At 40.3% G+C, this 23,639-nt stretch overlaps 1 long non-coding RNA gene across 1 annotated transcript in view; it reads right to left on the bottom strand.

Annotated features, from left to right (window-relative positions):
- Positions 1–23,639, bottom strand: part of LOC128108115 (uncharacterized) — a 33,809-nt gene that overhangs the window by 4,687 nt on the left and 5,483 nt on the right. The gene's annotated exons all lie outside the window — the stretch shown is intronic.

Genomic DNA, 23,639 nt, shown 5'->3' with positions numbered 1-23,639 from the left:
TCTTTCTTTCTTCTTTCTCTCTCTCTCTCTCTTTCTTCCTTCTTTCTTTCTTTCTTTTGACTGTCAGCATCCTTAAAATCCTTTTTTATTATTTTATTTTATTTTTTTTTTCATATGTAATGTTCATTTATTTACATTAAGTTTTTACTTAGATTTACATTTCTTTGTAAAAAATAATTTGTAAAAAAACTGGCATTAGTCATATATGCATACATTAAGACACTAGCTATAGAAAACTATTAAATTGAATTGAAAAATTAATTGAAGACATTTATATCTGTTTAATTTGTCCTGAGAAGTCAAAACACAGGAGGTACAGTTATCACAAAAGGGGGCAGATGGAGTTAAAACATGATATTAGCCTTTTTCCTAACCCTTGACAACAACTTGTAACCAACCCCCCTAATCAATGAAAATTATCCCAGACCCAAAACCCATTAAAAGACCAAAAAAACAAAAAAAAAAATTGCAACAAAAATTAAAATAGAAATCTTTAAACCTATATTTTCCCCATGATATTAAAATTCACATTTTAAATATTCATATAAATACTTTCTGCAGTTTTTGGTTGGTTGCTGTATTTTCAGTCTCTCAGTAGGCAGATTTTATATAAGAACAAAGCTTTTGTCACAATTACACCAACATAAGTATATTGCAGTGAGAAAATCAACATTAAATTATCTTAACGTCCACCAACACTTACTTTACTTACTGTCTTCATTTGAGTCTACCACTGCTACTAATTATTTTAGAGACATTTGAGTCAGCTATTTGATTTTGTTTATATCATGTTTTATTATTTTATTTTAATTGTTTTATTCATTTTACATACCAACCACAGATCCCCCTCTCATCCCTCCTCCCACCCCCCCCCCCCATCCCTCCCCTCCTCATCCCCTTCTCCAAAAAGGTAAGTTCTCCCATTGGGGGACAGCTAAGCCTGGTGTATTCAATTGAGGGAGGACCAAGCCCCTCCCTGCTGCATCATGGGTGAGCAAGGTGTCCAGTCATAGGTAATGGGATCCAGGAAGCCAGCTCATGCACCAGGGATAGATCCTGCTTGATAGAGGAAGACATTATGGGGTTAGGGAGAAACCTGGTGCTAGGAAAATTCCCAGGAATCCACAAGGATGACCCCAGATTAGACTACTAGCAATAGTGGTGAGGGGGCCTGAACTGGCCTACCCTGGTAAGCTGATTGGTGAATACCCTAACTGTCATCATACAGCCTTCATCCAGTAACTGATGGAAGCAGGTGCAGAGATTCACAATCAAGCATCAGGCCGAGCTCTGGGAGTAAAGTCCAAGAGAGGGAAGAGGGATTATAGGGGGGGAGGGGGGTCAAGATCATGACGGGGAAATCTACAGAGACAACTGAACCAAGCTCATAGGAACTCACAAACTTTGGATCAACAGCTGTGTCTGTTTGAGGGGCCCATGGCAGTGTGATCAGGATCTATTCCTGGTGCATGAGCTGGCTTTCTGGAACTGACATTTCAAGAAGGAACAAACACACAAGAAGACAGCTTGTTCAGACAATGACCTTGTGACACTCAAGTTCAAATATTCTCGAGTGTCAATATTGTGGAACAGAAACATGTAACCCATGAAGAAGCATGAGCCTGAAACTTCCTGTTCTTACTGTCCAATTAACAAGAAGCACCTCCCATTCCTTCTCTGTAAATGCCCACATAGTAACAGACCAGAGAAAATGAGTTGGAGATTTTTGTTTGTTTCCCTGCTTGTGGCTTTCTCAAGTTTGCCTTGCAATGAAGTTCTTTCTTTTTGTGAGGACTAAGTGCCACAGTATTGACCTCACTCAGTATCAAATGCTACGTATTGAGTAGAGAATCTGAAGTGGGAAATGGAGTGGTTTTGAAGAATGGGGCATCAAACTCTCTTATCATGTAACCACCTTCACTCTGAAGAAGGTTGTAATACTCTTCCAGGCTTCCTCTTCTCTAGCAAATGTTAGAGACAAACGGCCAAATTTGAGCTCCCCAACACTATCCCTACTGAACAGAAAGTCTGATGTTCTGTTATCACACTATCATTCTTCTCAAATGCAATCTCTCCTCAGAGAAATTGACAAATAGGGAGGAGGCAAGGAGGAAATTTAAATATAGAGAGAATGGAAATGTCTCAAATATCACATGAGTGGTGTGGAGTACATACTGTTCTTCCAGAGAACCCGAGTTCAATGCCCAGCACCTAGAACAATCAGCTTGCAATCACCTGAAACTCCAGTTCCAGGAAGATCTGATACTTCTGATCTCTGCAGGCACCTGCACTCACACACACATACCTCCCCCTGCTGCACACAATTCAAAATAAAAATAAGTTTTAAAAATCATATGAAGCCAGGCGGTGGTGGCACATGCCTGTAATCCCAGCACTCGGGAGGCAGAGACAGGTGGATCTCTGTGAGTTTGAGACCAGCCTGGTCTACAGAGCTAGTCCAGAACAGGCTCCAAAACTACAGAGAAACCCTGTCTCAAAAAAACCAAAAAAAAAATCATATGAAGGCCCTTGATGACTGAGGAGCAGAAACATGCAACCCATGAAGAAGTATGAGCCTAAAACTTTCTGTTCTTACCATCCAATCAACAAGAAGCACATCCCATTTCTTTTCTGTAAATGCCCACATAGTAATGAATGTAGAATGGCTAGTATGCTCAAAGTTCTGGGTTCGATCCCCAATACTATATAATCTTCATGTTGTGGCACATGAGTATAAGCTCAGCACTTAGTAGGTAGAGAATCAGAAGTTCAAGATCATTCTTGGCTACATACCAAGTTGAGGCCAACCTGAGCTACAAGAGACTGTCTCAAAAAAATATCACACTCAAAAGGCAGAGACAGGGGGATTTCTGTGAGTTGGAAGCCAATCTGGTCTATATAGCAAGATTCAGGCCAGTCAGCATTACATAATGAGAACCCCCATCTAAAAAGTCATGTTATTTAAAAATTGTAGCTGGGCAGTGGTGGCACACACCTTTAATCTCAATTAAAAATCCCTTTAGTTGCCTTCAGCACTCGGGAGGCAAGTCAGGAGGATCTCTGTGAGTTCGAGGCCAGCCTGGTCTACAGAGTGAGATTTGGGACAGACCAAAACTACACAGAGAAACCCTGTTTGGCCGGGCAGTGTTGGTGCACGCCTTTAATCCCAGCACTCGGGAGGCAGAGGCAGGTGGATCTTTGTGAGTTCAAGGCCAGCCTGGTCTACAGAGCGAGATCCAGGAAAGGCACAAAGCTACACAGAGAAACCCTGTCTCGAAAAACCAAAAAAAAATTGTATTTACTTTGTGTGTGTATATGTGTGCTCACAGCATGTATGTGGACATTTTTTTTGGGGGGGGGAGTTGATGATGCCTTCCCCATGTTGAGGCAGAGTTTCTCTTCTTTCTGCTGCTGCTCTGCATACTCTAGCACATAATCTATGAGTGTCTGCCTTCCATCTCACTATAGGAATGCTGGATTACAGATGGCTTTTTACATGGGTTCCAGGGAGAGAACTTGGGTGATTAAACTTCACGGCTAGCACCTTTACCCATTAAGTCATCTCTTTGGACTCAGAGTATTTTCAGGTATTACAAACCATGAGTACAAAAGTGAGGAAAATGATATGAAGTTCATTCTGGTCAAAATTAGTTAGGCTTAATTAGAAATGTAATGGGGCATGTTTGGCTTGACTATCATAGAAATGAAATGGTGGACTAGCAGTGAGGACTGAAGGCAGGCCCAGTAATGGTCCTAACGAACTCTGCTATATTACTGATTCCATCTTATTTCCTTTCTTTTCCTTCCTTTGGAGCTTTCTGAAGTCTTTTCACCATGTAGTCATCTTGGGTCCAAGCAACAATGGACATGATTGATGAACATCATAAAACAAAAGATCAAAACTGCCCCTAACCAAGCAGAGACTTTCTAAGTACAATTAGCTATGCCTAGCTCATTGTGCAATGATGGCCTGCAGTAATGATTAGCCAGATCATGCCCAGACCAGGATGAGCTACTGCTATGAACTACTACTATGAAAGCTTCCAATCTTTGCTTTTGTTTCTTTCTTCTCTATAACACTGAGACTGTTGTAAGCACTTTGAAGACAGAATTTAATTCAGTAAGTGTAGCTGGAAGTTTTCCTGTGTCCCACCCAGTCCTGCAGCCACTCAGACCCAAGTAAACACACAGAGGCTTATGTCAATTATGAATTGCATGGCCATAATGGAAAGATATATGGAAACTGGACATTTGGAACCATTGTTTTTTTTTTCTTATAAAGGAAAGGAACCATTGTTTTTTTACAGTCTTAGTATTCACTGTAACTCTGAGCCAGTTGCCTTGAAACCATTCTGGATGTTGGATTATCTGGGCCATGGTGTCATTGGAGACCTTTCAGGGGGTCTTGGGTGATCAAACCATATTAGCATGGAATCAATCCACAGGTTCTCATCTTCTGTGGAAACAAAAGTAGAACCTCTTTTCCAAAGCAACAACATATCCTTAGACATAAACTTTAAAGTCAAGATACCTTTAATATACATATGTGTGTGTGTGTGTGTGTGTGTGTGTGTGTGTGTGTGTGTGTGTGTGTGTGTATTGGCTTAACTCAGCAGCCTTTATAATCAAATGTCTTTCTACAGTTAAAAATCCCAAAGACAATATAATCCAGACTCTGTGTGTGATTTCCATCTTTACATGGCTTATTTTTTATATTATTCTTATTGTCTCTTTAAAGACTTTATTTTTAAAAACTATTTCTTTATATAACTGCATATACTCCTTTTCCTCTCTCTCCAAGCCTACATACATTTTTACATACACTGTAAACCATTTAGAGTTTTATTCCATCTGAATCTGTCTCATTGTAAATCTATAATCCTTCTAGTAGGTTTCTATTTACCTGTGTGACCATTCTATTAATAAGGCTCCTTCTTATCTTGCTTTCTTCACTTTAAATGGCTTCCCAGTATGACCAGCTGGGCATAGTTGTTTTGGACTCCTTGGAGCCATGGCTTTTGCCCTAACTCTGGCATGTGAAGAACCACCCATTCCATTTTGCTCAGGTGTATTCTAGCTTTAGTGTTGAAAGCATATCATATTTAAAACCCTAAATTTACAATGTCTTTTCTGGATTATGCACTTGGATAATGCTTTTTTTTTTAACCCTGACCCTACTAACAATCTGTCTCCAGAAATACACGGTAGAATGAATTGTGTTTCAAAAACTTCCCATGGCATGTGAATTTTCTTATCATTTAAATTTATATTTAGTGGTGGTAGTAGTGGTAATAGCATTTTGAAGCAGAGTTTCATATGGCCCAGGCTGGCACAGAAATTCCTATGTCACCAAAGATAGTTATAAAACTCCAGATTCTCCTGCTTCCATCTCCCCAAGTGCTGGGATTAAAGGTGTGGCAAACTATACCTGACTTACATTTATTATTTAATAAACAGAAAACAATATTATAAAACCACTAAAGTTTTTAAAATGACAAGTACTTAAATGTATATATGTTTAGGGATGGCAATTTGGGATTGGATAATCTATCAGAGGGCTTATCCCTAGAGAAAACTGTTCTTCCTCTCTTTGCAGCCATTAATTGCCTATAGCTCTTCATCTAAGGGTTGAGCCTTGTCAGATTTCCCCCATCCATATTGACATGTCAACTGGTGTCATTATGCAGATTTTTTGTAGGTGGCCATATTGTTAAGATATCAAGGATGCACTCCCCTGTCATATATAGGAGACAGTGTCTCCTAGCAGACATCCTGACCTGTGGCTAGTAAAATATTTTTGCTTCTTCTGAAATGATCACTGAGCCTTAGGTGTAGGGGGCTATGTTGTATGTATATTGTATATATTGTACCATTGGGAATATCTTTCCATGTTGATCATTGTGGTTCATAGGCTTTATAACTAGATAGGACTTTTAATTGTGTTTCTCTTTGGTAGCATATCAACTTTGGATACTGTGAAAGAGAGCACTCAGAGAGGAGGCTTCCAGGTCAGTTCCAGCTCAAATCCTCCAACTTCTGTGTCCTAAATATGTGTTATATTCAGCAATATGGTTTTACCTTCAGGAAAATGGCAATTGCCTATACTGTTTTTGGAATCTCTTGGACTTCTCTGGCCAATGACTTAAAGGGAGGTTTCCCATGTCTGGGACTAGGGTTTTGTTAGATAGTCTAACTCTTGGGGAAGCATTATCACCCCAGGTGGCATAACTTCATTTAAATTATATATGTAATATGTTATGGGTGTGCTACATATGTATTTTAAGTAAGCATAGTATAATGTTTCCCTATGGCTTTTTCAGTCGTCCTTAGCATTCATTATCTTTCCTGCTTAACTATTGTTTATTTAGCCTTTCTTTTTAATACTATGAGTATGTTAACATGTCACTGGCATGATCATAAATCTTTTCCTTTGTGATTTCATCTGCTGCTTCAAATTTTAGAGAATTGTAATCCCTATAGATTCTTCTTAGTTTTAATAAAATGTTTCTGCCAGTGCCCTCATCCTTCCTTTGACCTTTGCTTTAAACATTGTGTGGTATAGACAGACTCGTGGGTAAATCTTACTTTCAAGCTTGCAGTCCTTGTTTATCTCTTATATTATACAAAGATCAGATGAAGGGCAATGATATTTCAATTTATAAGTAAAGGTTAAAGAAATTGGGCTTGTTTAGCTTTGAAACTGGATTAGTTTATTGATGTGGGGAAGAAGGATTGAGGGATTTTAAATAAAGGACTTGAAGTAGATGAAAGGGTAGATAGTATTGAGCAACTGTTCTCCATTTCTATTTGAGAGTGAAAGGAAATAGACATGCTGGGGTAAGAAGGATCTTTGTCTTGGAAATATAGAAATAATATCCAGCCTTCAGATTTGATGTATTGGGTGCTGTTATCAAGACAGCCTTTAAAAAGAATTACAGAGATCTTTTCTTGAGTGCAACGCTACAGAATAGAATGCATATTAATTTAAAAATTGTATAGTATTTTGTATAATTATTATTCTCTTTTCCCCTTATAATTACTTATTCAAACTTCATAAAAACTGGGAAGTAGACATTATAACTGATTAAGGATAGTATTATGTTCACTTATAACCATGTAAGGATGAGGAAGCTGAGTTTGAATTACCAAACATCAAAGAAGTTAGCAGGTAGTAAAACTTGATTATTCAAATGGCTTAATAGATATAATTCCATATGATGTAATTCATCCATTAAAGCATTCAATTCAATGGATTTTAGTGTATTCATAGGGTTTTATAACCATTACCACCATCAATTTTAGAACATTTTTGTCACCTCAGAAAAGGAACCTAATCCTAGCTGTAGGCAACCATTAATCTACAGTTTATCTCTATATTTGCTTACTTTGACAATTTCACATCAATTGAATCATACAATATATGGTTTTCTGGGTCTTCTCACTTAGCAGAATGTTGTTAAAGCCCATTAATCATGGAGTATGTACCAATATTTCATTTCTTTGTATGACTGAATACTATTTTATTGTATGACTATACCATACCTTGTTTGTTCAGTCACCAGCTGATGGACATTTGAGTTGCTCTACATTTGGGCTATTACAAACACTCACCTTTATAATATTAAAATTTTCTATTTTTGACTGCTATGAAAATTCATGTACAGATTTTTGAGTGTGTATATTTCACTGATAACACAATCTTGAATATCAGGGTTTTTTTTGTCATAAGCAAAATTTTAAAATGGCTCCAATGATCCCTACTCCATAGTATCTATGCCATATAATAGCCTCCTCCCTTGGATGTGGGCAGGACTCAAATATAATGAGATAACACTTCCTTGGTTTGATTATATTATATGACAAAGGGGAAGGAATTTATTGGTGTAATAAAGGCCCCTATCAGTTGACCTTGAGTTAATAAAAATGGAGATTATTCTAGGTGGGCTTTATTTAATCAGATGAGCCCTTTAAGTGAGGGTCCAGATCTCTCCTGAAAGAAATATTCAAAGCAAAATAAACTGTTTTGCTGGCTTTGGAGAAGCAATCAATTAAGTGGATAATTATCTACATGGCAAGGAACAGAAGCTACTACCAGAAGCTGAGAGAAGTCCTATAAAGAGCAACAATTTCAGAATCACAACTGCAAGAAAGGAACTGGGATCTGTCAGTAACCTGTGTGCTTAAAAGAGGACCTCCAGGCCAGGTACAGTGGAGCACATCTTTCATCCCAGCACTCAGGAGGCAGAGGCAGGCAGATTTCTATGATGTCAAGACCACCTTGGTCTACATAGGAATTCTAGGCCAGCCAAGGATACAAACTAACAAATAAAGATGGCCTCCAAGTCTCATATGAGATTGAAGCCCTGGATGGTATTCTGATTTTCCCTTGGTGAGAACTGAATGGATCTAGATTCCTAACCCATAGAAACTGTGAAATAATGGATGGCTTTCAGCCATTAAGCTTCTGATAGTTTTTATCTGGCAACAAAAAGTGAAAACAATGTCTTGTTGATGCTTTTCCCACAACAACATGCACAAATGTTCCCATGTACTTGACTTTCCTTCTTTCTCCATTATTTTAATACTATTTTGTAACTATTGCAGTGTCTAGGTAATAACAGAGCTTTAAAAAAACTACTTCTTCTATAGAGCCTCAATAAACAAAAAGGAAGTAGTGATTCTGTTCGACAAGAAATCACAGACTCATGGGTTTTATACAGTCTTAGGGATCTTAGAAATAGTATGTCAGTAGTCCACTATGAATCTTCATCAGGCTTATTTTACTAAAGACAGACTTCATACTCAAGCCTTAAGACCTCTTTGCCACTAGCCTCATTAAAATAATTCCCAGGGCTGAAGAGATGGCTCAATGGTTAAGAGCATGGCTGCCCTGCTGAGGACCTGTTTTTTTGTTTCCAGCAGGAGATGTGATGCCCTTTTCTGTCCTTCAGGGGCATCAGGTATGCACATGGCATATACATATGCATGTAAATATTCACATACACAAAACATAAATAGATATTTATTAAAAAGAAAACAATTCTTGCAAATTTTAGTGGTCACCTTTCTATGGGTCCTGCATGTCCAGTTGAGGCAACATTTTATCAAGCAGTCCAGGCAAGAACAGTTTCTTGTCCAAATGGTTATTTTTACCAAGAAGAAGATAAACTCCATATGGAGTGTCTTCAATGCCCATCTTTCTCTTTGAAGTAAATCAGTGCTGCCAGGAGCAGGTGTATCTCATTGTCCAGAAAGTCTAAGTCTTCAAAACATTTTAAATGCCTTATTCTGTAGGTCTTTTAAGTGTTTGAAGATTACCTACCTAACTAAATTATATCTATGTATACCTAGAAAACGGTCCTTCAGGTAAATGCTTTGCAGAAGAAACTGCCAGACATTCTACAGGACACAGAGAAAAGTGAGTGAGAGTCTAGAGATGGATACCTCAACTGTAGCACGAATCTTAAAAGTTCTCATTAATAAAAACAAACCTGAGGCCAGTTATTTGGGTGAATGCTAGAAGATAAGAGAAGCAGAACAAGCCACAGCCACCTCACCTTGTCAATTCCTCGGTTGATCCTGTTTCCTCAGACTGGAAGCCTCTGAGTCCTCATCCAGAATGGATCTCAGCTGAACTGCTTCTCGAAAGCCTGAAAGCTTAACCAGCTCTAGTTCCTGGTCCTCACACCTTATATACCTTTTTGTCATCACTTCCTGAGATTAAAGACTCACTTCCTGGGATTAAAGGTGTGAGTCACCATGCCTGGCTGTTTCCAGTGTGGCTTTAAACTCACAGAGATCTGGATGGATCTCTGCCTCCCAAGTGATAGGATTAAAGGTGTGTGTGCCACCATTTTCTGGCCTCTATGTCTACCTAGTGGCCGTTCTGTCCTCTGACTCCAGATAAGTTTATTAGGGTGCACAATATTTTGGGTAACACAATATCACCACACCCAATGTTATAGAGGAACTTGGGATGACTGTCCAGGCAGGCAACTGTCTCTGTCATTCTAGGTTTTGGGAAATTGCTTACAATGCTCTCCCTGTTTACTTAGGTAATATTGTATCCTTCTGAGGTCTTTAATGTAGTTGAAGACAAGATAGTTATAAATATGGTTTTCCTTGGTTATGATAAGAGATAAGGTAGAGATGAAGCTTTAGACTTACAAATATAAGATAGATAGAATATTTTCTTCAACTTTACAGAATACAAATAGACTAGATATTGTAACTGTAATTCTTGTTTGTTACATGTAATTTTACTATGTTAAAGTTAAACCTTCCTTTTTGATTAAACAGAAAAGGGGAAAAAAACAATTCCCCAGATAATTATCTGTGATTTTTCTCACTCTCATTTTCTCATTTTACTTCTCTGCCTGTTACATAATCTTCTTGAAACCACAACTTGACTCCTTTAAAGGAGTGGAAGATGGAGACTTTCCAGTGAGTTCTGAATTGGGAATGGACCTGGTGATGTACTCCTGTAATCATAGCTCTTGGGAGGTAAAGCAGAAGTATTAACAATTCAAGGCCACTCTGGGATACATAGAGATTCCTATCTCAAAAATAAACTAATAAATAAACAAAACAAAAAATTTAAGTAAGTTCTAAGAGTTTAAAAACATCATGCTGAGTTACAACTTCATAATGAGCCTACATTTTCTCAGTTCACTGGCTCCTTCACACAAGAGTAAAATCATGACTCTATAAAACAGCAATCTAATTAGATCTTCAAGAAACTTGAAATCAGAATACACCTGGAAATATGCCTAAGGTATTTACTTCATCAATTCCTGAGCAATGGTATACATGATATTCTAAAGTATATTTTTAAAGAAGGGGCTTGGTATCAATTTGTGGGTTCAAGTGATATTTTCTGTTCATTTTATTTATTATTACTATGATGATGATGATGATGTATATGTGTGCAGGATGTGTATGTGTGGGCACAAGTACAACAGTGTGCATGTGGAGACCAGAGGACAATTTTGTGGAATTGGTTCTTCCCTCCTACTTTTCTGTGGGTTCTGGAGAATCAAACCCAGGTTGCCAGATTTCTATGGCAAGCATCTCTACCAGCTGAGTCATCTCACTGGCCATCAAATAATATCTTGCCTCAGCCTTTTAGTGGCTGGGACTAGAGGTGTGTGCCATCATGCCTGCTAAAACAAAATATTTGTTATTGTGTCAGCTGCATTTGTTCCAATAATTAAAGATCCCCTAGTACATAGCTTTGTAAGAGCAAGGCTGGGGAATGGACTGAGGGCATTGCACATACTAGCCAAGCATTTCTACACTGAGATACACCCTCAGCTTAAGATAATTCTTTCTGAAGAAAAAAATTGGTCCATAGCTTGGTGTGGTAGTGCATAGCTGTAATCCTAGCACTAGGGTGGGTGGCCTAGGCTGGAGGATGGTGAGTTTCAGGCCAGCCTGGACTATGTAGCTGACTCTGTTTCAAAAAAACAAAGACAAACAGAAGTAACCTTGGTCATAGCTTTATAATACACCAGTTGTCTTTGGTAAACTCTATGGCTGATGCCCATATATACATTAAAGGCAGCACAGTTTAGGTGAGCAGTAAGATGTTAGGGTCAGGCTTAGGTTTGATGTCTGGGTCTGTGTAGTGGGTTAGCAACTGGATTCTTGAGCATGTTTCTCACCTCTGCCAGTTCAATTTTCCTCTGCAAGAAAAATATGGCCATTACAATATTGCCTACTTTATACAATATTTAAAAGGATTATATGAGTTTATGTATGTAAAGCATGGATCAGGTGCCTACTACAGATTGGCACTCAAAAACTACTAGCTGTTATTATACATATTATTATACATTTGCTACAGGCCAATGATACAGCTCATTTCTACATGTGCACAAAATTCCCAAACTCCCTAAAATTAAGAATCAAGATTTACTAAAATATTGAAACCTGTATTAAGTTAAAAAATAACTTCAACATTGCATAAGGTTGGGGAAATGTAGCTTTGGTGGTATACCACTTGTCTAGAATGAATAAAGTCCTAGGTTTGGACTCTAGTACCATAGCAACAACAAAAAATTAACATGAATTTTCTTTGGGAATTTCACAGTAGGCACCCCAATCCCTCTCATTTCCTGGTCCTTCCATTTCTGCCCTCCACCCTTGTAGCCTCCCCCACAAAAGAAAAACATTTTGCTCCTCCAACTTTCCCACCTCTCCATTCGGTATTCATTTGTCGTAGTGGTGTTGGAAGCTGCAGTGTGTCATGCATCTACCCTTTTGCCCTAAGAGCTTTACTTGCAAATGTTCATTGTAATGAGTTGGTGGTCTGGTGGTCTGGTTCAAGGCCTCTGGTTTCTGGTACATCATCAATACTAGACCCCCACTGAAACTTCTCTTGGATATCCTGCTGTTCCCCAAGTAGTGGGTAGATGTTGAGGTGGGCCAACTCAAAGACCTAGATGTGGGCCTGGGTGGTAGCTGAGTTGGTGAGTACAGGCCTTGACTGGGATCACCACCCTCAGGAGAGCATCAGGGACAGCTAGCTCTCCTGCCCATGCCATTGGGGCTAGCTCTCCCACACGAATGATGAGGGGTGGGACCAGCCCTCATATATGCATGGCCTACTCTTTTGTTTTGGCAGCCCTTGAGTGGGGTGCAGTTCTCCCAGGGCCATCGAAGGTTGGAGCCAGCTCTCCCGTGGCACGCCACTGGGACCAGTTCTCCTCGGACCAGGAGGCAGCTCTCACACTGAGGCAGCTGGTGGGGGTGGGGTCAGCTTTCCCACGGCCCCGGGTGGTAACATGGGCCACAGACATCATCACAGACCTCAGCTGCAGCTTGGGCAAGGATGTCACCATGGCCTCAGGTCACTAAGATCAGCATGGCTCTCAGATATCAACATGGACTCAGGTGGCAGCTCAGACCACAGGCATCCATATGGCCTTCAGTGGCAACACACACTATGGACAGCAACACAGACCCAGCTTTGGTAGAGTCACAGACTCAGACATGGCCCTTGGCAGCAGTACAGGCCCGGGCATCATATGGCCCCAGGTGGCAGCATAGGCTACCCATACCAACTTGTTTCCTCACCACCATCGTGTGTTCAGTTCTGCTTCTCTGCACAGTGCATGAACCACTCCACTTCTCCTTCTCTCCCATTTCACCACCACATACCCATTCAAATTCTAGTGGCGCCCACCCACCCAGGCCACGGGACAGTGGACTAACATGAATTTTTAAATTAGTGTCTTATGATGTGTGTGTGTGTGTGAGAGAGAGAGAGAGAGAGAGGACAATTTGTGGTAGTTGGCTCGCTCCTTCTACCATGTGGGTTGAACTCAGGTTGTTAGGCCTGGTGACAAGTGCCTTTACCAGTTGAGCCATCTTGCAGGCTCTCACCTAATTTTTAAAATCCATTTTACACAAAGCATGATTAATAGTACTCTAGAGCATATCGATAAAGAATATGGACTTTGGACTCAGACCTGGGTCTGTATATTCAACCTACCACTTCCACACTACTTCAACATGTCCTAACCTTCCTTTTCTTTATTTATAAAGTAGGAATCACAATAGAAACTACTCTGTATGAGCTTTGAGAGAATTAAATTGGATGATACTACTTGATCCTAGTGCAGTGCTTAAAACAGAATAAATGCTCAATAAGCGTTCTTTTTTTAAAAAAAAAAAGAGGGGGAAAGGTGATGAATGAAACTTTACAAAACATCAACTATTTTGGATCATATTCTTTTGAAATTCTAACATAACAAATGTCATTGTATTTTTTTGTATTCTGATTCATTCAACACATTTCAACATATGTTTATTTCATGTAATTGCTGCTTTTAGAATATTTGGCATCAATTTTCAAAGATACCATTATAAATAAAACTGATATAAAGATCTTTATGCCATTCAACTAGTTTTTCTTTAGAGTTGATTTTTGGACTTTATTTCCTTAAAGTGTGGATATCAATTCAAAAATTACACAATACAGTCAAGAAAGCTAACTGACAAATGTGAGAAACAATTTCACAAAGTATTCAAACACTAAGACAAGCTGGATAAAAAACAAATAAATAACAAACTCTACTGTTTAAAATATGCATCATTGTGGCTGGAGAGATGGCTCAGCAGTTAAAAGCACTTATTACTCTTGTAGAGGACCCTAGTTTAGAAAAAAAATCTGTGGCATTTTTTCCTTTTCTTTTGAAGTTAAGGTACAAATAACATTATACTGTTATTGTATTGTTCTTAAAATTTTATAATCAAGATATGAAACAATTCTACAATTCCCATTCCCTACATTCTCCCATAGTCCTCTGTAGACAAACCCTTCCTCCACTCCCATGTAGCTTGATGTTAATAGCACACTAAATGGATGGGAATCCACAGACCCGCTGTAGTCACATCAACAAACACAAGGCCTGAAGCAGGTTATTTTGGCAGGAGGTATATACTATATGAGATCAGAGAAGAATCTTTCTATAACTAGTTAACTATAATTTTGAAAATCTTGTGCACTGAATTATATTTAGTATCTCTTTTGAATTATATATCGAATATGACATTTTCCTTTATTGTTCGTTTGAGGTAGAATCTCTCTATGTAGCCCTGGCACATCCTTGAACTCACTCTGTAGACAAGACTGGCCTTGAACTCACAGAGATCCTGTCTCTGCTTCCCAAGTGCTGGGATTAAAGGTGTGCTCCACCACTCCTGGCATGATACCTATTCTTTAAAATGTCTAGCTAGGTACAATGGCACACACATTTAATCCCAGTATTCTGCCTCTGGGAGGCAGAGGCAGGTGGAACAATGTGAGTTCCAGGCCAGTCTTGTCTACATAGATCATTCCAGGACAGTCAGGGCTATGCAGAGACACTGTCTCAAAAAACAAAATTATGTGTCTAGCATATGGACAATTAGTGACCTTGATATAAGGGACATATAGGAAAACTACTCCTAACAATTACATGTATTAATAATAAATAAGTATGTGCTTTTTATACATTAAGCCAACTTTGTAATGTAATAAAGTCTACTTGGTAATGATATGTTTTTTTACACAATACAGAATGAATTTACCATTTTAATTTATCCTTTATGTTCATGAGTAAGATTGCCTTTGTACAATCCTTGTCCATATTTGGCATTAAATTTATATTATCCTCATTGAATATGTATTACAGATAACCATGGTAAAGCAGATAACCATGGTAAAATAATAAAACATTTTATCTTTTTCCTAGATACCACCAAAATAACATAAAGAATAAAACAGGAATACATCCATAAAGACAAAGAAGTTACGAGTAGAGAGGTATAACACAGAATAGTCAACTAGTTGGATAAAATATGGCTAAGCTAGATTAGGTTAAGGCTACATGGAAGTCTTTATATTTTCCTTTGCAATTTTCAGTCATGATTAAATATTCTTTTAATGTTAGAAATATACAAAAATAAAGAAATTAGTTCCAGAAAGTGACAGGTTCTCTCTGTCTCTCTGTCTCTGTCTCTCTGTCTGTCTCTCTGTCTGTCTCTCTGTCTGTCTCTCTCTGTCTCTGTCTCTCTGTCTCTCTCTGTCTCTCTCTCTCTCTGTCTCTCTCTGTCTCTCTCTCTGTCTCTCTCTGTCTCTGTCTCTGTCTCTCTCTCTCTCTCTCCCTCTCTCTCTCTCTCTCTCTCTCTCTCTCTCTCTCTCTCTCTCTCCCCCTGCCCTGGACAGGGTTTCTCTATGTAGCTCTGGTTATCCTGGAACTCACTCTGTAGACCAGGCTGACCTCAAACTCAGAGATCTGCCAGCCTTGCCTCCTGAATGCTGGGACTAAAGGTGTGCACCACCACTGCCCAAATACCTGGAAAATTCTTAACTTCAGACCTTGAATCTTTAGATCTAGTTTGAGGCTGGGGATACTACATTTTTAAGTCTCTCAAGTGATGTCCATGCTGGTGATTCATAAATAACAAGGCTTTTTGTTCTTTGAAAGAGCCTCACTCTGTAGCCTAGGCTGGCCTAGACCTACTATGGAGGGCAGTCTGGCTAGGAAGTCAATTTGGAGACCAGACTGGCCTTGAACTTTTAGCCAGCCTTCTGTTTCACCCTGCAAGTGCTAAGTCACGCACGCAGCAAATAACAAATGATTTTTTTTTTTACTTCTATAGATTGAACCCAGGGCTTTGGGCCTTGCCTATGATAGACAAGTACAATACTCCTGAGCTACATCCCCCAGAAAACCTCCTTTTTTACATTCTTTTTTAAGATAGGGTCTCCTAAACTTCTCTAGCAGGGAGGGAAGGGGAAGAGGGTGGGTACGAAGTCCCATCCCTAGATGAGGAGCTATTGGCATTTGGCAGTCATTGAAGAGGAAGAAGAGTCAGTTTTCTTTAAGGGTGTGACTTCTGTTAGGCTGACCAAGCTCTAAGGCAGGTCTAACACCCAAGAGTATTGGGACAGAACAAACTGGACTCAGAGAAGTTAAAAATAAGAACATGATCAATAACAGCTAGGACAACATGTCTCCACCAGAGCCCAGCTATCTTACCACAGTAGACCCTGAATATTCCAACACAGATGAAGCACAAGAAAAAAACCTTAAACCAACAACATGAAGATGATAGCAGCCCTTAAAGAGGCAATGAATAAATCCCTTAAGGAAATGCAGAAAAGCACAAACAGACAATTGGAGGAAATGAACACATTCCTCAAAGAAAGCCAGGAAAAAGCAAAAGAACAATTGGAGGAAATGAATAAATTCCTTCAAGTAAGCCAAGAAAAACAAACAGTTGAAGGGAATGAATAAAATGTTTCAAGACCTGGAAGGGAAATACAAGCTAAAAGAAAACACAAACTGAGGGAAATTTGGAAATAAAACATTTAGGAATGCAACAGGAACTACAGGGGCAAACTTCATCAAGAGAACACAAGAGATGGAAGAGAGAACCTCAGGCATTGAAGATACAATAGAAAAACTGGAAACATCAGTCAAAGAAAATGTTAAATCTAAAAATTCCTAACCCAGAACATCCAGGAAATCTGGGACATTATGAAAAGACCAAACCTAAGGATAATAGGAACAGAGGAAGGAGGAGAATCCCAGCTCAAAGGTCCAGAAAATATTTTCAACAAAATCATAGACAAAAAATTTTTCTAACCTAAAAAGGAGATGCCTTCTTGGTGCACACCTTTCATCCCAGAGCTCAGGAGGCAGAGACAGGCTATGAGTTTGAGGTCAGCCTGGTCTAAACAGCAAGTTGCAGGACAGCCAGGGCTATGAAGGGAAATCCTGTCTCAAAAAAAAAAAACCACACACATACACACACACACACACACACACACACACACACACACACACACACACACAAAGGAGATCCCTTCTTTCGTTACAGAAAACCAAATAATTTGGACCAGAAAAAGAAGTCTCCTTGCTGTATAATAATCAAAACACTGGCTGGGCGGTGGTGGCGCACGCCTTTGATCCCAGCACTTGGGAGGCAGAGCCAGGTGGAGCTCTGTGAGTTCGAGGCCAGCTTGGGCTACAGAGCGAGATCCAGGACAGCACCAAAACTACACAGAGAAACCCTGTGAAAAACAAAAAAACAAACAAACAAAAATAATCAAAACACTAAACATACAGAACAAAGAAAGAATATTAAAAGCTGCAAGGGAAAAAGACCAAGTAACATATAAAGGCAGACCTATTAGAATTGCACCTGAATTCTCAATAGAGACTCTAAAAGCAAGCAGGGCTTGGACAGATGTGTTGCAGATTCTAAGACACCACAGAGATGGAGAAGATAAGATATTCTATGATTTTATGTTTACATTTGAATTTAAACAATATTTACCTACAAATCTAGCCCTACAGAAGGTGCTAGAAGGAATCCAAGGAGGTTAACTATACCCATGAAAACACAGGAAATAAATGATCTCACATCAGCAAAACCAAAAGAAGACACACACACACACACACACACACACACACACACACACACTTATTTACTTCCAACAACAACAAAATAACAGGATTCAACAACTATTGGTCATTGATATCTCTCAATTATCAATGGTCTCACTTCCCCAATAAAAAGACACAAATGAACAGAATGGTTTTAAAAACAGGAACCATCCTGCTGCATACAAGAAACATCCCTCAATATCAAGGATAGACATTACCTCAGGTTTAAGAGTTGGAAAAAGATTGTTCAAGCAAATGGACCTAAGAATCAAGCTCATGTAACCATTTTAAAAACATCCTTCATGATAGCCTCAAATAGTATAAAATATCATGGGGTAACTATAACCAAGCAAGTTAAAGACTTGCATGATAAAAAGTTCAAATCTTTGAAGAAAGAAATTGAAGAGGATATCTAAAGATGGAAAGATCTCCCGTGCTCATGGATTGGTGGGATTAACACAGTAATAATGGCCATCCTACCAAAAGCAATCTACAGACTAAATGCAATCCCCATCAAAATTCCAACTCAATTCTTTTTTTCTTTTCTTTTATTCTTCTTTCATACATTACATTCTAACCTCAGTTTCCCCTGCCTCCCTCCTCCCCAGATCCATTGCCACCACTTAGAAAAGAACAGGCATCCCAGGGACATCAAGCAAACATGGTATAACAAGCCATAATAAGACCAGGCACATACCATCACATCAAGGCTGGACAAGGCAACCCAATAAGAAGAAAGGGGTCCTACAAGCAGTCAAAAGAGCCAGAGATACCCCCACTTCCACTGTTAGGAATTCCATAAGAACACCAAGCTACTCAGCCATAACATATATGCAGAGGACCTAGGTCAGACCCCTACAGGCTCCCTGATCTCTGCAAGTGCCCATGAGTCAGTTGATTCTGTGGGCCATGTTCTCGCGGTGTCCCTAAGCCCTCAGATTCCTCCAATCCCTCCTCCTCCTCTGATAGACTCCCCAAGCTCCACTTAATGTTTGGCTGTCCAACACAATTCTTTATAGACCCTGAAAAAACAATTCTAAACTTCATATGGAAAAACAAAAAACCCAGGATAGTGAAAACAATCCAGTACAATAAAAGAACTTCCAGAGGTATCACCATCCTGATTTCAAGTTTTACTACAGAGATATAGCAATAAAAACTGCATGGTATTGGCATAAAAACAGACACCTTGATCAATGTAGTAGAATTGAAGACCCAGGCATAAATTCACAGTTATGGACACTTGATTTTTGATAAAGAAGCTAGAAATACAGGAAAAAGGAAAGCATCTTCAACAAATGGTGCTAGTCAAACTGGATGTTTGCATGTAGAAGAATGCAAATAGATCCATATTTGTCATCCTGCACAAAACTCAAGACCAAGTGGGTCAAAGACATCAACATGAAACCAGATACACTTGAACCTAATAGAAGAGAAAATGGATAATAGCCTTGAACACATTGGCACTGGAGAAGACTTTCTGAACAGAACACAGATAGAAAAGGTACTAAGATCAACAATTAATAAATGGGACCTCATGAAACTGAAAAGCTTCTGTAAGGCAAAGGACACCATTAATCAGACAAAGTGGTAGCCTACAGAATGGGAAAAGATTTTTGCCAACTCCACATCCAACAGATTGCTAATATCCGAAATATATAAATAACTGAAGAAACTAGATATCAACAAACCAAATAAACCAATTTAAAAATGAGTTACAGATATAAAAAAAGAATTTTCAACAGAGGAATCTCAAATGGCTGAAAAACACTTAAAGAAATGCTCAACATCCTTAGCCATCAGGGAAATGCAAATCAAAACTACTTTGAGATTCCATCTTACACCTGTCAGAATGGCTAAGATAAAAAATTCAAGTGACAGGTCAGGCTGGCAGAGATGTGGAGCAAGGAAAACACTCCTCTATTGCTGGTGGCAGTGCAAACTTGTACAGTCACTTTGGAAATCAATATGATAGTTACTCAGAAAATTGGGAATAGATTTACCTCAAGACCCAATGATACCACCCACTCTTGGGCATATACCCAAGGAATACTCAATCATACCACAAGGACACATGCTCAACTATGTTCATAGTGGTTTTATTCATAATAGCCAGAAACTGGAAACAACTTAGATGTTCCTCAGCTGAAGAATGGATAAAGAAAATACGTCACATTTACACAATGGAGTATCACTCAGCTGTTTAAAAAATGACATCTTGGATTTGCAAGCAAATGGATGCAACTAGAAAAAAATCATCCTGAGTTGGGTAACCCAGACCCAGAAAGAGAAATATGGTATGTTGTGGTGGTTTGAAAGAAAATGGCCTCCAAAGGGAGTGGCACTATTAGGAGGCATGGCCTTGTTGGAGTAGGTGTGGTCTTCTTGGAGGAAGTGTGTCACTGTGGAAGCGGGATTTGAGGTCTCCTATATACTCAAGATACCAGTGTCTCAGTCTGCTTCTTGTTGCCTGCAAGACGTAGAACTCTCAGCTCCTCTGCAGCATTATGTCTGCCTTGCACTTTGCCATGTCCCACCATGATGATAATGGACAGAAACTCGAAACCATAAGCTGCCACCTCAATTACATGTTTTCCTTTATAAGAGTTGCCATGGTTATGGTGTCTCTTCACAGCAATAGAAACCCTAAGACCTATGTATTCACTTATAAATGGATATTATCTGTTAAGTAAATGATAATAAGTTACAAATCCACAGACCCAAAGAGGTTAGGTGTAAGCAGATTTTTCTTTCCTGCAGGTTAGCTCTAAAATAATCAAATGGAGACTTCTTATTAATTATGAAAGTTTGGCTGACAGCTTAGGCTTGTTATTAACTAGCTCTTACAACTTAAATTAACCCATAACCATTAATTTACGTGTTGCCATGTGGCTTGTGGCTTTACTTGTCCTCCAGCATGTCTTGATCCCTCTATGTCTCCTGGCAACCCTGCCTTTTTTCTTCCCAGAGCTCTCTCTGTCCAGAAGTCTCTGCTATATCTCCTGCCTAGCTATTGGCTGTTTAGCTTTTTATTAAACCAATCACAGTGACATATCTTTTTGTTGTTGTTTTTTTTTTTTTTTCCAACACAGGGTTTCTCTGTGTATCTTTGGAGCCTGTCCTGGAACTCGCTTTGTAGACCAGGCTGGCCTCAAACTCACAGAGATCCACCTACCTCTGCCTCCCAAGTGCTGGGATTAAAGGCGTGTGCCACCACCGCTGGGCCTCACAGTGACATATCTTTACACAGTGTAAAGGACTATCCCACAACAGTTAGGTAAAGAGGAGGGCTTAGGAGGATACAGGGATCTCCTTGGGAAGCGCAAATAGAATAAATTTCGTGGGTGGACTGGGGGTGGGTGGGGATGGGAGAGGGAGGGATCAGGTGTGTGTGGGGAAGGGATGGAGGTGTTGGGCCCGTTTCGCGAGACACCCCCGCCCCCCCCCCCCAACAAGATCACCACAGAGCCGATATCCGATGCAAAATATACAGGGGTCTATTAATAACAAGCAAGCCCGGGCTTGGTCTGTGTCCAACACTCGACTTAGTGGGTGGAGGAGGACGGCCCTGAGCTCTCAGGGTGAGGGGTTTTTAAAGGGAAAAATTGCAAGCAGGGTGATACAAGCCTTTGCATCAAATGATAGGGTGAGAGTATGTAACCTTTGAATTTACTGGTTGGGGGTTACAGTTATCATTTTTGGGCAGGCCTGGACAAGTCCCAGGCTTTGTCCTTGAGCTGCCATGGGGGCTGGCTGGCCTAGCACGTATTGACTATGGGGGCTGACTCAGTGGCCCAGGCTCTGTCCTTGAGCTGCCATGGAGGCTGGCCTCGCACGTTCACATTGACTCATGCACGACCCATGCACGTAGCTCTAAGTTGGTGAGGGGTCCCAGACAGTAAAAAACTGGCTGAATCTTGAGCAGTCAGAGTATGTGCAGAATGGGAGCTATTGCAAGGACTATGTCTTTTGTTCATGGCCCTCCCAGAAACTGCTTGCTCAAGTCTCAGGAAACTAAAATTGAGGCCGGACCTCTGAGAGAAGTCTCAGGAAACTGAAATTGAGGCCGGATCTCTGAGAGAAGTCTCAGGAAACTGAAATTGAGGCCTGATCTCTGAGAGAAGACTCACAACCTGTTATGGCGTCTGTTTGGTCCTTTCAGAGGGAGAAAGTGTGGGGAGGACAGATGGAATTGGGAGGCATTTGGGGGCAGTGTGGAAACCTAGTTGTTGGTTAAGCGGCGGCGCTCATGGCTGGCCACTGCCTGCGGCAGCCATGCCAATGGAGGAGAGTGCTGGAGGAGAGTAAGTCAAGAGGCATGGTTACCTTTCTAGAGCTTTATTGGGAGAGAGGGGGAGAGAGAGAGAGAGAGAGAGAGAGAGAGAGAGAGAGAGAGAGAGAGAGAGAGAGACAGACAGACAGACAGACAGACAGACAGACAGACACAGAGAGATCACACGGAGAGGGGAGAATACGGAAGGAGATGCGATACGGAAAGAGAGAACGCACAGAGGGCACGCCCACTTTTTAGGCTGGGACACCGTCGCAGGCTGGTGACGTAATTAAGGACAGAATCCTTACATCCCAGACTTTCGCTTATTATAAAAAAAAGCAGGTAGATGGGAATAGGGGCGTTGTTTCTCTCAAAAGCTGCTTCCAGCTGACTATTGGACGTCAGTTGGCTCTTGGGGGAATGGAGAAGGGGAGTCTTCCGAGGTAGACAGGCATTGTTCTAGAGACATGTATCCCTCTTGGCTGTGGCTGGGAACCTTCTGTCTGACAAGATGCTGGTGACACAGAAAAAAAGCTTACACTAGTGCAGTTTAAACTTCCTGGAATCTATGAGGGTGACCCTAGTGAAAACTCCTAGTAAAGGAGGATATGGAGTTTGAACTGGCCATCTTTTGTAGCCAGGCAAGGCTTCCCGTGATGGGCAAGGTTTGCATTTGGTTGAGTTCTTGGCTGAGGGGGTCCTGTGGAGATCCCCAAACCCAGGCTGATGCTAGGGTCACTCTCTGAAAACTGACAGCAGGCTCCATTGCCGAGGACAGCATTCACACAGCTCAATGAACGTAGAAACATCAAGCTGGTGCCTACATGGAGCCTTCACCCCTACAATCTAGTTTCTTTGGTGTGAGAAAGTACACTGCAGGCTACTGAAAGAGAAACCTGGACACCAACCTAACCACAAAATCCTCCACCTATAATCTGTCCTGCTTATAAGACGTGTGAGGAGCAATCATGACATAGAACATGTGGGAGTGGTCAACCAATGTCTAGTTTAACTTGAGGCCCATGCCACGAGAGTGATCCCCCACCATATACTGCCTGGATAGCCAGGAACAGGAGACTGGATAGCCCAGAGACCCAAGATAGAATCAAATATGACTGGCAAAGAAATCAATGAAATGACTCCTAATTATTTTTAGCTATACTCATAGTTAGGTGCCTTGTCCAATCGTTGTCAGCAAATGGGAGCAGGTGCAGAGACCCACAACCAAACGTTATGTGGAGAGAGAGTGTAAATTGGAGGTTTCCTTGTGGTCCCTATCCTTGGAGCTCAGGGAACCCAGTGGAAGAGGAGGAGCAAAGATTGTAGGAATCTGAGGGAATGGAGGACACCAGGAGAACATGGCTCACCAAATCAACTTATCAGGGCTCATGAGCTCACAGAGACTGAAGCAGCAAGCACGAGGC

Source organism: Peromyscus californicus, unplaced genomic scaffold, assembly GCF_007827085.1.
Source record: "Peromyscus californicus insignis strain IS unplaced genomic scaffold, ASM782708v3 Scaffold_10__1_contigs__length_136768540, whole genome shotgun sequence".
Classification (NCBI taxonomy): domain Eukaryota; kingdom Metazoa; phylum Chordata; class Mammalia; order Rodentia; family Cricetidae; genus Peromyscus; species Peromyscus californicus.
This window is presented reverse-complemented; position numbering and strand designations above follow the sequence as displayed.